Here is a 14,509-nt window from a genome sequence, read left to right as displayed (position 1 = left end):
TTTCATGTTTTAGATAGAGCAGGGAATAGTTAAACCCATGTAAAGTATTATTGATTTTTGATTTTTTACTTCATTCCCTGTCTCAAGACACAACTGAGGGGTATAGAAAGTCTCTTAAATGTGGGAAGTCTTATGTTGAGAGTGCAGGGAAGGTTATTGTCAGTATTACATCCAGGGACTGAAGTGGTTCATGACTGCTACAATGGCATGTGGTTTAAGTGTAACATAAAGTAAGTAGTATAAAAAAGTTAAAAACATGAGGTTTTCTATTGCTGATGTTTTAAAAAAAGAATTTCCACAACGAATCTACAAAACTTACAAATCTATAACTGTAGATGTATGAAGGGCCTAGACAGCGAGGGTTACATTTTTGTATAGGACACAGACTACTCAGTGGTTTTTGGAAAGCTCCCACAAACTGTTTCCTGCAAATGATACCTGTTAAAAGACTACAGCCTGCTGCAGCCCCCCTCAAAGAATAGTAGGGGCTTTAAGCTGAATCTATCAGTGCTGGATGAGAGATGAGTGGAGTTATGCAAACTCAAAAGAGCTGTTCCTGTGAAAATCATCAGGTTGTAAAGCATTTTCATTGCAAGTGGGCAATTCGGTCCTGGGTGGTGGTGCTTTTTAAATGTCTATAGGGATTTTTTCGTGGAATAATAGAATTTCTACTATTAGAGTGGTCTAGTGGCCATGTATTAACTCTGCATTTAATGTGAAATCATGTTTATAATGTTTTATATGAAGTGTTTCCAATGGTTTTTCCCCATACATATGATACTGAAGAAATATACCTTTCCATAACTGGCCAATGAAAGGTGGTATTTAAAGTTGAAAGATCATCACTTTGCTTTCTTTACAAAACTTTGTTTTTTTTACAATTAAATGTTTTCAGTTTGTTACATGTATATAATATCATTTTGGAAGTACATGTTTATGTTGCAACATAGAATTTGAACTAAGTCTTTACCTTATATGGAAATTGTAATATTAATTTTTATGTCTATGTGTAAAGTGATAAAAGGGGCTACGGGAGAGAATGCAAAATGTTCCAGCATCAACCACAGAATCCTGGTCAAGAAAAGCAGAGAAAATCATACAGTATTTCAGCACCCAGCCAAACACCTACTTGGCCATGTTCATAGTTGGCAAACAAAGGATGTTTCTCTGACTGTAATTTGGAAGACATTGCTAGGAAAAGAGCTGAGAGATCACTGGACAGACAAGGATTAATGGCAAACAAGGATAGTGGTCTGCCATGAAATAAAGCCACACTTTGCACAGCTGTTGTGTGTTGCATATAAAAGAGGTTGTACTGTGTGGTGTTTGTGGGATAACGAAGTACTCCTATAAAGTAAAAGAACTTTCAGGAGTAATAAAAAAAGAGTACTGTAAATGCATTGGGCTCCTAGAATTTCTTAATACATAACTGAACCTAATGAAATTAGAATCCTGAAAAAAACATCTCCGAGAAAGTTTATCAACGAAGCTGTTAGAAAGGTCCTATAGTGAGAAAAACACTGAAAATGCTGAATGATTCAGAAATGCAAGGATTGGCTCTTAGAATAATTGTATATGGAGATTGATTACATTTAAGCTGTTGACAGTTTTTAGTTCTTCTATTCATCCGTGGAGTAATACTGATTCATAGGCTCTGATTTATCAAAGTTCTCCAAGGCTGGAGAGAATACACTTTCATCAGTGAAGCTGGGTGAACCAGCAAACCTGGAATAGATCTGATCCAGGATTGAAAACATTTGCTAACAAATAGCTAATAACTTTTATTAAATCCATTCCTGGTTTGCTGCATTACCCAGTTTCACTGACGAAAGTGTATTCTCTCCAGCTTTGGAGAACTTTAATGAATCAGGGCCATAGTGTTTTACACAACTATTGGTTCATCTGTTTTTGCACATCATGAATTTTGCCTAAAGCTTGTTGCTGTTTAAGTGTAAAATAGGTGGGGGCACTGTATTTATTGTACAATCAAACATTTATCACCTTCACTAGGGAACCTGGCCAACATCCAAGTCCAATATACTGTGAGACCACAGTTGATTATACACTGCATAAATAGAGATCTGCACAGTAACATCCAATTGCTAGTAAGATACTACTGCTAATATTTGCCATTAAGTTTGAATAAACCCTATTAGTTTAAGTGGAGGCTATATTCTTAATAGGTGCATGTTGCCACGCAAGGACTTGGGAACTTAAGTGTATCTAAAAATAGTAAGTATGAATAATTATACCATAGATATAATCCCTCTCAATGTGCACCTGCCATATATAAATAAAACTATCAAAAGCATGCTCATGGGAAAGTTTAGGGATCCTAAAAATAATGATGGATTGTTTAAGTGGGTAAAATGTGCAAGATAGGCGAGTGGAAGGGTGGCCTGGGTGAGATGTCTAAGCACAGTGGAATATAATTGCTGTGATCTGAAAGTTTTCATCAAATTCTGATCACATATTGGATATTGGATCCTAACAACAATGACTCCATGATTTCTCAAGTTTTGGTAAAGGTGCAGATAATTTTATACTTACATTGCCATGTGAAGTGAAACTAATGTCCTGGTAAATGATGTTAAAATATGTACTTTGGACTAGTATGTCATAATTTCCCCCTGTTCTCTATCTATTTGATGCTAATCTTTTACAATTGACTTTAACAGTTGAATATGTTTAGTAAACCTATGTTTCAGTAATCCACAGCAATCCATAGTAATCAAAGTTGACAAAGCGAAAACTATAATTGATTTTGGAAATTGTATTTTTTGTTATTTTTGTAGTTTAAAATTGCCAGCTTTTTATATGTATGCATGCATAATTTAACAAATGAACATGAAAAAGTATTCCCAGGGGCAGTACAATGGAAGCTACTTCCCTTTTGGCTTGCAATGGCTATCTGACACCTTAAGCTCAAAGAACCAATAAGGAAAAACTTACAGCTTTGACAGAGGTAAACATTTAAAAAGAAGCTATTGAGTGTCCAGGTAGAAGATAACATTTATATACAATGTTTCATATATACCTGGCTAAAATATTTTTAAAGTTTCTTTTTGTTCTGATAATAGTAAATGAAGATGGGAAATATATACAAAAGTCCCTTTAAATTACTATTTTTCTTTCTCCATATAATCATATCACTTTCATTATAACACGCTTAGCCCCTTTTATTCCATAGCATTATTGAGTTATTGCTTATTGTTATCCTAACCTCTATCTAACAGAATTGGATGTTAAAGTTTGTACCCACACCCACAATTTTTCTCTAACTTAAAGATCTGTCATTGTCACACATTGGGCCTGATTTATGAAAGCTCTTTAAGGCTGGAGAGAATACACTTTCATCAGTGAAGCTGGGTAATCAAGAAAACCCAGAATGGAAACCCAGAATGGATCTGGTCTAGGATTGAAAACATTTGCTAACAAATAGCAAATGATTTTAAGAGATCCATTCCAGGTTTGCTGGATCACCCATATTTACTGATGAACATGTATCCTTTCCAGTCTTGGAGCTCCACATCAGGTCCATTGTGTCCAGCAGAATTTATCATCAGGATGAACTCAAGATATTGCTTGTCAGCCCCAGGCTGCACATCTGAGGACAAATGCTTACAGTTTAATAATTTTGTCTGCCAATGTGTGGTCCTGCACTTACATCATTGTGTCCTGCAACAACCTTCATTCATTACAGAGATAAACCAAGTTGCACTGCCAGCTCATGACGCCCATTAAAATTAGTACATAATTAAGTGTGTGATGATTGTAGACATTTATACATAGGAAGCATTACACACTAGATATAATATAGAAAACTTTACAGTAAGGAACATTATATATTAAACAACGTTCTTTTAAAAAAAATTGATGCTCACTGAAAATATTCAATATAAGCCCATCACCAGCCACTTTATATGGAATGAATAGGGAAGGGTTTGTCCCAGATAGTTATCTGTCACCTGCCACCTGAACAAAGAACAAATTACCCTATTGGGGACACAGGCAGTAATACAGAACTGTCAAGGTTTCAGTAGGAATCTGCAACAAAATTTGTTAAAATCATGTACACAGACCACCCAAAAGTTAATTATTTTCAGAAATCTTTTGGTTTTGAATTTGCTAACCTTATGGTTACTATCATGCTGGATGACTCAAAAGAACAAGAAGCCTATGGAAGGTTTAGCTAGGTATGGCATAGTTGTACCTAAAGGAATGGCGATAATTTCAACCTAAAGTTTTAGAGATCATCAATGTATAGACTATTTTATTAAGGGAGGAAGGGGGAAGATCAAGATTGGCAACCCACTGCAGGAACTACAATGTTATACCAAAAGCAGTCATTTAGTAATCACGCACCTGTACTGGCACTGGATTTTCACCCACACCAATCACAAATAACTTTCTCTGGCAACAAAAATATAGAGCTTGATTTTTTAAAGCTCTCCAAGGCTGGAGAGAATACACTTTCATCAGTGAGCTTGGTGTTCCAGCAAACCTGGAATGGATCTGGTCCAGGATTGAAAACATTTGCTAACAAGTAGCAAGTGACTTTTAAGAAATCAATTCCAGGTTTGCTGGGTCACTCAACTTCACTGTTGAAAGTGTATTCTCTCCAGCCTTGGAGAGCTTTATTAAAGCAGGGCCCTAGTGTCTATATGGAAATTAAATGTATAGCTCACAATATTAACTTTGATTCTGTTGTTATATTACCTTTAAATCTGTTGTTCTGAACACATTTTTAGTCCTTTTCTATCAGAGTCTGCAGCATGTAGATTAATTCAGTTATGTAGAGAAAGGGTTACACCAAAAAACTGTTGAATGTTTTTTTCTACATTTGAAAACCCCTCACTGTAAAAGTTTTGTTTTTATTGCGTTCTTGCCAATTTCCCCAAGAGGCAGTCCCTTGTATTATTTTACTGTTACTAAGACAGTAAAGAATTCCAGGATAATGGATCCCAGGAGCTGCCGGTGAGGTCAGCTCGCCATTCTTGGAACTCTGGATTAATGTTACTGCACTCTTAGGGGTAAGTGCTATGCAGCTGCATGGACCTGAACATATGTGCTTCATAAAGAGAGGTGGCTGTCACTGATAAGAAATCACAAGAGCTAAAGGTAAGGCTTATTTAAGTGATATCATCATTCCCTAATGATGATGGGTAATTTAAATAATTCCACCGAAATTTAAACTCTCAGATTTGTCTGAAGGTTAGATAGAGGTTAAGATAAAAAGCAAAAACCTGGATAGCTATTGTACACTAAGGAACATTTTAGGCTCCTCGTGGCTGTAAATGGAACTTCACAATCACCACTTATCTTGTCACAGTTTTGAAATGGGGTGAGTTGCTGGTTCTTCTTCACCTTAAGCATACATTTTGAAAGTTAGTGCTTGAGAAGCAGTTTACACCAAATTAAAACTGAAATTAAATGGGACAATGACATCCGCCTGTTATAGCCAATAGGATCTTGTTCTAAATGACTCAGTATCAGAGTATAAACAGAGAAGTCTGGGTGGTACCCCAGAGTCCAGAGATATAGCAGATTCCAAATAGTGGGAATGTACATGTTTAATTTACAACAGATTTAAAGAATGCAGGGTTTCATAATTAAGCCAATTTCCCGGTACTCCTCCCAATTCCCTAATTTCTGGGTGGAGATCACAAGTATTACTTCATCTAGTTATTTAAAGTAAAGAGTGTTATAGATTTTCCAAGCTATATTCGAAATAATAAACAATATTTCATCTATCAGTCATAGGAAGCTTTTCATTTTAAAGTACACTTGTCATGGGATACATATGGTGGCTGACTGTCATTTCTAAATGCCTGGCCTAACTGCCATGTATGCATGTTCCAGGGCAATGGCTCAGAACAAAGAATAGGTCAGCTTAGCCTAGAATCGAGGCTTCAGGTAAGTAATTGAACTAGCAGAGTTGTACTTTAAAGTGAATGTGAAAAAAAGAAACACTTAAAAACTTGTTTTCTTCCATCCAGGCAGCAGGTGTAGCTTTAAGCATACTTTGTTCTCACTACTACATGTTAAAACCTTATGTTGCTTACAAGGATCAATAATTCAAGCTGGCATAATTAACAGGTCTCAAATCTATTAACAATACATTTTCTATTTTTCCAGTCACTGAACCCAAAAGTGGGATAGTTTTAGTTGCACAACCAGTTCTGCCAAACTAGATAGCTGTAGGTAGGGTTAAGTGTGGCAAGCATCTAAGGTTTTGTTCAGAGTAGTAGTGATGTTATGATGTGGTCCTCATGCCATTAAATCTCTAAAGAATAATTGCCACCTGTTGACAAATGTGCAAGCACTGATTCTTTATGAACCCACACCATGCTGGCAACTGAGCTGTAGGTAAAGAGCCAGCCTCCAGCCATGCAGGAAAACTTGTTCCCACCATGAATCTGATCCTAACATAAATGACAAGTTACAGGTTTAAAGAATATCAGTGTTATTGGTGACAGCCACACCTCCCCTTCATCATTTGTAATGTAAGCAGGCACAGCCTCCATAAGGGACAACATTGCTTTTATTTTACTATCATTATCATCAAGTAGGATTTTGTTATCATCACAGAAAGCTGCAAGTTGTTGACTTCATTGGCAGGATCAACAGGTATTTGGGAGACTTTGCAAATGGGCTAAGAGAAAAAAAATGTGTAGATTTACTTGCAAAAAAGTTTGGACCTGAAAATCCCAGCAGATCAGCAGTTTCTGAAATGCCCCAGTCCACTTGGCATTAGCAACCATACCATTGACCATTGAAGTCAATTAAATCACCTTCACCCATTAGATGCTTGATTTAAAGTTTGGTAGGTCTTGACAATGTCTACATGCCTAAATATATAGAATGGCTACTTTGTGATTAGGTAATCAGATTTTTTTGCGTTATCCAGCAGTTGAACAGGTTTAATAATAAAGTGCCTGGTGAGTGTATGTGCGTGTTGTATATACAAGGGCTGTTTGACAAGTAATGAGCCTCAACCATAAAGACAAAAGCTGGGAACTTTATTTTCTATACATTTTCAATATAATCTCCATGAAGCAGAATGCACCTTTCAGATCCTAAGGCCTTTATACCCTTTTTATAGAACTCAACATCTTGGCCCTCATGAAAGTCCTCAACAGCCTTGATGATATCATCATCAGAGTCAAATTTCTTCCCTTTTAGGTATATATTTAAAATTCCAAAGATAGTAGTCCAATGGGGCCATATCTGGCAAATAAGGTGGATGTTCTAACAATTCAAAGTCACATTCTTGAATTGTGGCCATTGCAACAGCTGACTTGTGTGCTGGCGCATTGTCCTGATTAAACAAAACGCCTTTTGTCAACTTTCTCTGTCTTATCACCTTCAATTTCTCATTTAACTTTCCTATTGTTATGGAATAATAAGTCCCTGTGATTGACCCTTTTCAAGAAGTCAATCATCACTACACCATGAATATCCCAGAAGGCCGAGGCCATGATCTTCATTGAGGACTTTGTGATCCTTGCCTTTTTTGGGGTAGGAGAACCTTTGTGTTTCCATTGTTGAGACAGCTGTTTTGTCTCTGGATCAAAGTGATGGATCCAAGTCTCATGCATTTTTTTGAATTTTTCAAGAAATTGCTGCTCATTTTTGTTGAAATGCTCCAGAAAGACTTTGGAGCATCTCACGCGTTCTCTCTTTTGGTCAGGAGTCAGAAATTTCGGAATCCATCTTGAAGAAAGTTTCCTCATTCTAAGTTCTTCAGTAAGAATGTGATAAACTCTTTCATCTGAAATCCCCATACTCTTAGCAATCCTTCTGCTGATCAGTCTTCTGTATTGGAGGACAATATTGTGAATTTTTTCAATCATTTCTTGGATTGTGACAACTTTGGGTGCTCCAGGCCTTTCTTTATCACAAAGGCTTTTTCTACCTTGTTTGATCTCGACAACCCATCTTTTAAAAGTGGAACAAGAAGGAGAATCATCTTTTAACACTTCTTGCATCTCTTTATCAATTTCCTTAGTGTTTAGGCCTTTTAAGTGAAGGAATTTGATGACCGCTCTGTGCTCGATTTTCTCCATCCGAAAAAAAATCACCAACATACAATTTTTAGATTTGGTTAAAAAAATATATTTAATAGATATATGTATGTTTTTGGTCAAATTTCATCTCAAGCTTTATATTTTATTAATTTACAAAGTTTTTACAAAAATTTTTATTATTTATATGTTAGGCACACTACTTGTCAAACAGTCCTTGTATTCATATTATTTTCTTCTAATCTGTAGAATGCAAAATAAGCAACAATATAAAATAAAATGTTATCAAGAAAATCTTCCACAGATCCATTCAGATAGCAAAGGTCCGTTTCTGCAGTATGCTGCAAAAGGACAGGCTTTCCGACACTTACATATTTCACTTGTGACTTCTTTGTAAAGAGAACCAACGGTAAAATTTTAAAATCCAGGTGGGCTGATGATAAATTGCCTTTGTGATCCCAGAAGAATATCTAAATTTTCTACAGGCAAGTCTATTAGAGAGTGAACGATCATTACTTTGTATTTTCTAGCAATTAGTCAATGCTTTCTACAAATGTTATCTAGTCATTATGCATTTCTCTGTTCATCTTATTTTTCGGGTAGTCATTACGTTGTTTCTTATATAAAAGAAGCAAGTTACTACAAAGGCAACATGCTTGAGTTCTGACCAATTTAGGTTTATCTTGTGTTAAGTGAAAAATCGTACACCACACTATTGTTCTTAATGTGCTTTAAATCAAAATATTATAGATACTATACCTCAATATCTCTGACGTGTCCAGATGCTTACCGTTTATTTTTCAGTTTTATACTAAAGCAGATAGAATTTATACTTTGCCAAAATAGTCCAACTTGTCTGCTGTTCTATGAGGACCACATGGCCAGTGTTCACACCTATTGATATCCTTAATGGGCCAAACAAATGGAAGAAGCACTTTACACTAACTTCTGATCTTTAAACATCCCATTCACCTTCCTTATATCCATCCCCCAACTCATTAAACCACACTGGGCCAGGTGTTAAAGCCCCCATAAGTAGCAAAGAGTGTGAATGAGGAAACAAAGTGATTCATCCATTTGGTCAGTTTGTAAACCTATTAAAACAATAAAGGTTAAGCTGGAATGCATTTAGAGCACATTATCTTTTTCCATTAACAGCAACTTCATAATATCAGTTATTATCTTCACGTATTCAGACCTGGATGCTAAAAGGACAAAAACAAATACAATAATTGTAAATGACCTATGTGTTTATCTACTAGCTCAGGACATTAGAAAATGCACATTTCCTCTACTTAATTTATTGCATGATAATGTATTACAGATACCAAATCATATCTAAATCAAAAGCTAAAAATGTGGTATATTCATACTAAATTTATTTCCAATAGAAATGTAAAAATAAATATATTATTCATAAAATGAATCATTGTTACCTCCCTGTATTAAAGGAAATCTTTTTCTGAGGAAAACCCGTTTCCATCATCATTCCAAAGATGGTAGATAGCTGGTTGTGCATCTTCAATTTACCAACCCAGAACACATGTGCAGGTAAGGGTTCTGACTTTGCTGATCTGTGTACTTGTTCCTGATCGCTGCCAGGTAATTAACAGTTTCACAAGGTTTTAGAACTTTTTTTTTGTTTTTTTTTGGAAGGTTTATTAAAACTCCACAGGATTCTGGTATTAGAAGCTAACGCATTAAAGACTGGTGAAAACAGAGCAAAGCAGGATGGGAAAAGAGCATATTGTGCTTTGCTTTGTACAAAATGTAATACAAAACAAAAATCTGCTACATTAAAGATGGGATTAGTTGTGTTCAGGCTTCTGGAGCTCATCAGCTTGGAAACAGTTGCACTATGTTGTAGTCATAGTTTGGCATATATGAATTTATTTATCTGGACAGCATTTAGACACAAAACAGAAATTTAGTATCATGCTACAATGTTTTCTTTACCCAACAAACAGCTTCTGGTAAAAGATAATTCCACCCAAAACTCATATTACAGCATTTGGCGAATCATTAAGAGTTTAAATACACCAATATGTTTTAACTTTTTAGGGACCGGGTGAAATGTCTGCATTTGAGCTCTGGACACCCACTGTAGCCTTTATAATAGGATCAGATTCTTTCTGTTGGACTTCTCACGTGTTTTAAATTATATAGAATGTAACAGGAGGAATATAAGTAGTCCAGGGTGGGTGGGAACAACCATAGCATTAGGATAGTTTGGAAGTATGGTAGGGACATCCCAGACAATAAAAAAATACAAATAAAATGGTGACCCTTGGGGAAAGCTATGGTCTACCTAAACACCCACATCACACTTATTCTCCTTATAATAACTCTTCCTTTAGATAACATATATTTTATAAACACCAACCAAGAATTATGACCACCTGAACAAATAAAACAATCATATAATTTAGGCAGACTGATTTTTTAATCGTCATACACTGTTGCTAGTAGTGAACCTTAGGTTTACCTATTCGAGCCCCATTATGATATGCCTAAAAACAAACGGAGGTCTGGGGGTCTGATAGAAGTACTTGCTATGTGCCAGCATATTTTGGTGGAGTTCCATTATGGCTCCAAAGTCGCTATCACTTTGGCAGGACTTGGAGACATAATGGTAATCATACCCACCAATTTAGAGTTCCTAGTAAAGGGGTCCTGTTATCATGACATAACACAATACATAACTAACTGAGAAGATGCCAGAGGATGGACATTATTATCCTCAGCTATATGCTAGTTTGAAGCTAGTGAAAAACTTGTTTAACGTTACTAGAATGAAAAATTATCCCCAAAAAAGTATTTGGTCTATGGGATAGGAGTGGGCTGCTCCAAGCTAAATTACCCAATAATCTCAAAGAATAATGCATGTAACTTGCTTTTGCAATGTGATTATCAATAGCATGGACATATTTTAAAACCTGTGAGCTCATTGATTTAGATATAAGCTATTAAATTTGGTTCTGCATCAAGGCACATTGAGTATCCGCATTTTATCCAGCACTCGGCCCAGGTCAACAAGTACCCCACCTCAGGCAGATGCAAATATAGAAAGTATAGTGTGACAATGGATAAAAAAAACAGTGGCATTGTACCACTTGCCTTCAATCCATATAAACAGACCTCAGTCATGGTGAACATGTAGGAAGGACAATGGAAAAGCTCAAAGTGACTGTAACAATGAAACCGGAAATATAATTTTTCAAACATAAAAGAAAGCAACCTGATCACAATAATCTGCCATATTTCACAGATCAATAGCCTTAATATGCTGGACATGAAGAGGCGGGTCCCTAGTATGGGGGTCCAGAAGTTTCTGATCGCATTCCTGCCCTGAACAATAAGGGGTTGTATATCTTGGAATCCAGAACACAGAAAGCCATAGGCATTATTGCAATTTCCTCATTTAAGGAACTCTCCAAACTGGTTGAGAATTACCTTATGACTAAGGGCACAAAATGGTATTCCAGAAAAAAATCTTTTTTTGGATAGGAATAAAGTAGGGTTGAGAGGGTTAGAAGTTTATTATGTTGTCTGTGTCCCTGTAGGGGAGATATTTCTTACTAGTCATGCAGACCACAAAGACTTCATGGGCAGAAAAGCACATTTTGAAATGCTCACAAATGCAAAAATAATTTGAGCATTCCAGTGTTGGTTCAACCCTATTTTTCTAACATTAGAAAATAGAAAAAACAAGCGCATTAAAGGTTGGGTATTCTGGCTATTCAAACCTGTTGAAATATACGAAAACTTTTTGGTAACACTTTCAACTTTTACATTGTTTATCCAACTCAGTTTATGAGCATGTCCTTAAACAATTACTTCGATCGTGATAAAAACTGGGGGACAAATTTGAACAAATTTTTTGTTCACTTCAATTTTTAAGCTTATTTACACTAAAATAGGTATGCTTATTCTGAAAGTACAGTTAATTTTCTTCTATCAGGTTTTTTCTCTACCGCTTATATTAATGTGATTACTTTAGTATGGATTTGTATAGGCTATTCAATTACACGGAAGACAGTGTGGTCAGAGGTTGTGCACTGCTCTATGTAGTGAATAAGCAAAATTTATTTTTCTACTTACACACATATTTCCTTTCTTTCAGATCATGTCTGGCCTAATTTATTTTGTTATTACTGTGGCAGTTTCACCATTCCCAGTCAAAGGGCGAATATCAGCACATTTGTAGAGCAAGCCTATTTGGCATATTTCAAATTTAAACTTGGTGATCAAGAAAAGTCTTGGGCCCCTCATAAGGTGTGCAAACATTGTGTCGAGGGTTTACGGATGTGGACAAAGGGAACACATGATAAGATGCCAAAGTCTTCTTGTTCAGAAGTCGTAAAGAATGCTTGGTTATCATTTAAAGCCATTGTCAAGGACTTTCTTGGAAATACACGAGCAAATAATTACACAGAAATTTTCCAGAAACTCTTGAAAAGCTACAAAATGCTTGGTTGCAATAAAAGCATCAAGGTGCATTTTCTGCATAGCCATCTTTCTAACTTCCCAGAAAACCTTAGTGCAGTCAGGGATGGTAAGGTGAACAATTCCACCAAGATTTGAAGGTCATGGAAGGACAGTATCGGGGTAGATGGGATGTACATCTGATGACTGGCTAATGTTGGAGCATCCAGCGGGATTGTCCTAACACTGAACACTCCAGAAAAAGCTATAAGCGTAAGTTTTACCTTAACCGCTTACCTGATCATTTTCAAATGTTTTACTGTAAAAAAATGTCATAGAATAACAATAAATCCTTTGTATGAACAAAAGAAATTTAAATAAACACTACAATCAAGTTACTATTTCATTATTTATTCATTGTATGTAAAATTTGTATGTTTTTGACAAAAATACAGGGTACTCTGTATCGTAAAAACTGGATGTGATAGCAAAAGACATTTCTGGATTCACCACCCAAAAATTAGTAAAAACAAGTGTAAGATCTAACTCAACAAAAAATGTGTTTCCCAGTGTAATTATTTGTACATTTAGATGGGTCTTTTTAGTTTGGCAGCTGTGTTTGCAGTTTTTGGTTGAAAGTTAAACAGAACTTCTATTTGAAACTACTGTTAAAGACTGGTTTACTATATGCAAATGAAACCTTTTTTGGTAGGTAAAGCCCGATACCTACTTACCAAGCAGTGCTTAAAATGCAGCATTTATTTCAATACTTGTCTTTTATACATACTAGTGCTCTGAAGCATCACTACTCCACCATCTAGTGTTAGTTTTACCTCACTCAACCTATTACGCGGCATCATTAACATCCTGAGAGGTGTCATTGGATTGCCAAGGCTTTCACCACAATGCTGCAAACTAATTGCACTGAAACGTCTGTATCAACCAAAATCTGAATAGAAGCAAGGAATAAGAGTGCCCAACCAGCAAGAATTTGAAAGGGGACAGACTGGAGGCTCGGGCTTGTTTCTAGAATCTGAAAGAACTGAATTCCAACAAAAGGGAGTGGGCCTGGAATATTCAGGCTGGGGGGGAAGGTTAGATGATGCTGGATGTCATCTATCAAGGAAATAGAGCAGGTTTTATCTGACTCTGCACTGCCACTCTGCATCAGATTTTTTATCTACAGATTTATTGGTCCCAGTTTTAGTTTTGTCATAAGCCTTCTATTATTTAGGACAAGTTCCTTCATATGGAGAGCTCCTTTACATGAGGAACATTTCCTTATGTCAGATTTCTACCCTCTTTTTTACATCAGAGCTCCCCCTATTAAAGTTCCCCATTCACATCTTAAACCTCCCATCACATCAGATCACCCACTATGTACCAATGCTTCACCTTTAACATCAGTCACCCGATTCAAATCATTGTCCCTATCTTCACATGAGAGACCTTTTTTACATTAGAGCATCACCTTTATATAGGAGACCGCCATACCGCTTTTTTCATGTACCCTCAGCAGCTTACTGCATGTGAACCTATATTGCCTGCTCCCTGTTGTAAACTAGGACAATAAAGAAGATCTTCTAATACTAACTTTCTTTGCTGGGCTCTAGCAGATGACATTGTTTTATGCTGAGCTGGGAAAAGGAATCTGATAGTAGAAGATTTCCTCTGCCAACTTTGTGGACAGTGTAAGACCACCCAGTGGTCATAGGAAGGGCCTCTATGAGCCCTCTAGGGTAAGAGGCTTTTGATTGAGACCTCTGCAACCTTTGTCCCTAAACCCTTTCTTGAGTAGAAATATTTACTTGATATGGTTACTATTGGGAGCAACTGAACATGGTTTATGTTAGTCCTGGCATATCCTCACTTTCCGGAGCTGCTCAAGGGTAAAGTGATTGGGGCAGTTGCTTTTTAAATGCCACTTGGCCTTTGACAGTCACCGATGTGAGCTTAGTGGTCTCTCTCCAGGGGCTTTTGTCTGTCCCCTCTCCAAGTCTGACTCTATGCCCCTGATTCATCAAGCAGAATCGGATTATCGGTCGCGCATTCGTATT

Source organism: Pyxicephalus adspersus, chromosome 10 (assembly GCF_032062135.1).
Source record: "Pyxicephalus adspersus chromosome 10, UCB_Pads_2.0, whole genome shotgun sequence".
NCBI lineage: Eukaryota > Metazoa > Chordata > Amphibia > Anura > Pyxicephalidae > Pyxicephalus > Pyxicephalus adspersus.
The sequence above is the reverse complement of the archived record's forward strand: the minus strand, read 5'-3'. Positions refer to the sequence as shown.